Raw genomic sequence first — 4,636 nt, forward strand, 5'->3', positions numbered from 1 at the left:
GGTTCAAGAACTCTTCCATAATAGTTTGGTATTAGCTTACTTTATTTGATTGCTCTCTCTCTGTGATGCTCTATCCAGTTAGTAATCTTTTTACCTTAGTGAGTATCTACCTAAGACCAGCTCTAACATGCAAAAGCATCCAGCCTTGGCTTGCTGGTGGAATACTGGCTAAAGAAATTCATGTGGTTGCATCTGGAGTCCATGGGAAAAGAAATTACAAATGGATGTGAATTTCAGCAGCATGGTTTTTGAGTGACAACCTTGTAAGCATATAGGGAGGACTGTGAAAGAAGGTTTTCAGAACAAAATGGTAGGAATTAACAGTGGTTGTTTTATTAAGTATTGTTATCTTCAACGAGGTTACTCAGATTACCAGATGTAAGAATGCAAGATTGATCAAACCATTAAGGAGAATAAAAAATAAAAACAAACAAACAAACAAAAAACCCAGGTCTCAGGAGAAACAAACCAAAAAACTTGAAAGGGAACCCCAAGAAGGGAGTCCTCTGAAAAGTAAATCACAGGAATAACCAAAAGATACAGTTGAACATGATCCATCGGAATCTATTGATGAATTTAATAAATCAGCCACTTCTGGTGATCTTTGGCCTGGCCTTTCTGCTTACAATAATAATCCCAGCTCACCCCATAGTCCTTCGCCTAATGCTATACCACATAGTCAGAGTTCATCATGCTCTGATGCCCCCACGCTTAGAACAGTCCACTGTGCAAAAAATACCCCCTGTCAGCATTCACATTCCATTCAGCATAGTCCTGAAAGATCTGGATCTGGTTCAACTGGAAATGGATCTAGTCGCTGCAGTCATTCTCAGAATAGTCCAGTTCATCATATCCCCTCACAAGAAGCCCTGCAAAGACAATCACACCACAGAATGCTCCAAGAGATGAATCTAAGGTCTTCATTTTATCTTGACGGAGGAGATCGGGAAACTGCAAAGACTGGAAAGTTCCTCAGGGCCCACAGATGAAGAGTCTAGAGTATTTCTGCTTGCTAGGGGTCATACCAGGGATAAAGAGGCTCCAAAGGATCAGAGAAGGGGAGGGCAGAGGGAGAATGGGAAGATCGGGAAGCTCTAGATTCTTCAGTGTTAAATAGTCTGGGAAACAGAAATTTAATGATTCAGAAGAGGATAACACAGAAGAGATGGAGGATTATAAAGAGTTCAGGAAGTCAGTCCTCGTAGCTCAGGGTAAAAATTTTCCTATGGCATCTCATCGGAATACGGAGGGGGAAGGATCCAAATACAAGTTCAAAGTTTTGCTGAAAGGCAATAGAGTAAGCAATCAATTTAGAGAAGAAAAAAATTATCAACTTAGAGACTGGCTATGTAGTAGAGAGGCCGAGCACTGCAAAAGATAAGCACAAAGAAGACAAAAGTTCTGAAAGAACAGCAGTGAAGAAAGAAAAACAGTCACGTGAGCAGGTAAAGACTGAAAAGCTCAAAGACCTCTTTGATTCCAGCCCCTCTCTACATGAGAATCTGGGTGCATGAGAAAAGTCTGCCTTCAGAGAGGAGAGTCCCCCTAGGATCAAAATGATAGCCAGTGATTCTCACCATCCTGAAGTCACACTGAAAATGGCACCTGTTCCTCTTGATTGCTAATGATTCTAGCAGACCAGCCTCCTTGACTATAGGCAGGCTACTTGCTAGTGCACTTGTCCATTCTGTAAGGAAGGAGCAGGAATTCCGATCCATGTTTGACCGCATTAAGTTGCCTCAGGCCAGCAAAAGCACTTTAGAGTCATTTATACAACACATTGTGTCTTTGGTTCATCGTGTTAAAGAACAATACTTCAAATCACCTGCAGTGACCGAAAAGGAGAGGTTCACTTCATATCAGAAAGCCGCTGAATAACATAGTATCCAGTCTAAGAGCCCTGAGATACACAAGAGAATTGATATCTCTCCAAGTGCCCTGAGGAAGCATACCCATTTAGCAGGAGAACAGAGAACTTTTAAAGAAGAAAATCAGAAGGGAGATAAAAAACTAAGGTATGCCCAGCAATGTAATTGAGGATAGTGATATGTAATGTAACAACCACTGTTGATTGGTATTATTTTGTCTTGAGACCCTGTATCACTTTGAATGTTCTTGCTTTGATTTGTGTATGTTTGTGATACTGGTATGCTGCTACTGTTCTATTCCTTTGTTTGTTTCTCATTTACTACTCTCTTTAAAATAAAAAAAAAACCTAAGGTATGATTCTGCTGATCTTCGGCATGACATTGATTGCCACAGAAAAGAAAGAACTAAAGAATGAGTGTCCCAAGAACTCCAAGGAATCCCGTGGATCAGGAAAGCAGGAAACAACTCCAAAAGATACAAGGAATACAAATCTTACAAAGATGACAGTAAATGTAAAAGTAGAGAGCAAGATCATTCTTGACTTCATCCTCTTCAGCATCACCATCTTCTCCCAGTTCTTGAGAAGAAAAGGAGAGTAAGAAGGGATGAAAAGAAGAATTTCAAACCCACCAAGAATTGAAAGAATAGTCTGGCTTTGCAAAAGTTAGCCGACCAGGAGGAGCCTTCTTTCGAATTAGAGGCAAAGAAGAGCCAGAGGAGTTTTTGCTGGGACAAATACTGGTCTGAACAACTCAAATACTACTTTTCAAAAGAGACTGAAGGAAGAGGAATGGGATCCAGAATATACTCCAAAAAGCAAGAAGTACTTCTTCCATGATGACAGAGATGATGGTGGTGATTATTGGGCCAAATGAGGAAGAGGTCGTGGTACTTTCCCGTGTGGCAGAGGGTGCTTTAACTTCAAAAAATCAGGTAGCAGTCCAAAATGGACCCATGACAAGTATCAAGGGGATGGAATTGTTGAAGATAAAGGGGAGACTACGAAAATAATGAAGACAAGAAGGGTAGACACAAAGAAAAAAAGGAATAGTAACTCTGAAGTAAAATTATTACAGAGAGAAGAACTTGCACTCAACATTTTTTTTAACCTGAATTTTGTTTTCAAATAAGAATGTAAACATTTTACTTAAATTATACTGTTTGGAAGTAGTCTATAGAAATTTTATTTTTAGTCTTTGGATATCTTGAAAAATAGTAGACTGTATGTTGACAATTGTAGTAAAATAAAGTAGAAAATTGTTACATACCATATTTGTAACTCTCAGCTTTTAAAAAATACTTTTACTGTTTTTTGTTACATGCATTGTAATTCTGCTTTGTCTATAGGATATGGTCAAGTACAGCTCTGTGAAAGTTCTGATTCTCTTCCTTCCCTGTTTGTTAATGTTTATTCTGAAATAAACTTTAGTTCTACATGAAAAAAAAATTAGAAATGATACAGAGTTTCACTGGACAAGATGGTAGGAATTCACCGATGGTTGTTACATTGCATAGTGTTGTCTTCAAATTAGTTGTTCAGATTACCAGATATAAGCATGCAAAACTGGTCAAACAGAAAAAAAAATTGGCATTAACTGTTCCTTTCAATAAACTACTAGATATCAGCAGTGTAGTTATCCCAGCTATCCTTCTATACACACACACACACACACACACACACACACACACACATACATATATTTCCCTTCCTTCTTTTTTTCTTTTTCTCCTTTCCCTCATTCCAGTTGTTCCTTCCTTTGAGCAATTTCTTTCCTTTTCATAATATCTATCATTTTGGTCTGAAACCCCATATCATTTTTACTGTTTTTGTTTTGTTTTTGTCTATGTTGGTGGTATTTTGCTATTGTTCTGTTTTAATTATTCTCTTTAAAATAAAAAGTTTGTTTGGGGCTGGGGATTTAGCTTAGTGGCACAGTACCTACCTGGCAAGGGCAAGGTCATGAGTTCAATTCCCGGTACTGGAAAAAACCAAACCAAACCAACACAAACGCCCCCCCCCCAAAAAAAAAAACTAAAATAAAAAATTGTGTACATGCACAAAGGTTCAGAGACACAGAAAAGATCAATAAATTTGAAATAGACAAGTGTGGTGGCACATCCCTGTAATACCAGCACTCGGGAGGCTGAGGCAGGAGGATCGTTTCAAGTTTGAGGCCAGCCTGGACTACAAAGTGAGCTCAAGGCCAGACTGAACTGCATTGTGAGAACTTATCTCAAAAACATACAAGAAGAAAGAAAGAAAGAAAGAAAATAAGCAAGCTAAAAAGTTAAAAGGTGAAATTCAGAGATACTGTGGTTTATGGAATGTAGCTAGAATTCAAAAAATAATCCAGACAATGCAAAGGTTGTTAAGCGTAGTAAAGAACTTTGCCTTAATGCTAAAAACAGTGGACATTAATTACCAGTGGGGTTTCAATATAACAGGGTGAAGAAACTTGGTACTACTATTTCTTTTCTTGGTCTATTTTTCTTCTGAATAACTACATGGTTTTTTCCCTCCCTTCTTTTAAGTTTTAATCCTATTGTCATCTTTTTTTCAGTGAGCTTTTTGTAAACACTTGGATAGTTCCTATCACTATGTATTCAGTAAGTACCATGAGACACTGAGCATTTTATTAAAAGATATACTTTTTTGTGCTAAATATTTTTGCCCAACTGGTAGGCTAACATAATGCTCAGAATACATATAAGGAAGGTCTAATCTAAGCTAAGGTGCTTGGAAAGTTAGGTGCATTGACTGCATTCT

General features: G+C 38.1%; 1 pseudogene; it reads left to right on the top strand.

The window, feature by feature from the left end:
• The first annotated feature begins 443 nt into the window (after window positions 1-443).
• Window positions 444-2,920, top strand: LOC102020869 (annotated as a pseudogene).
• Window positions 2,921-4,636: the final 1,716 nt, after the last annotated feature.

The sequence above is a fragment of the Chinchilla lanigera genome, unplaced genomic scaffold (genome assembly GCF_000276665.1).
Source record: "Chinchilla lanigera isolate Chin_1 unplaced genomic scaffold, ChiLan1.0 scaffold00050, whole genome shotgun sequence".
In the NCBI taxonomy this organism is placed as follows: domain Eukaryota; kingdom Metazoa; phylum Chordata; class Mammalia; order Rodentia; family Chinchillidae; genus Chinchilla; species Chinchilla lanigera.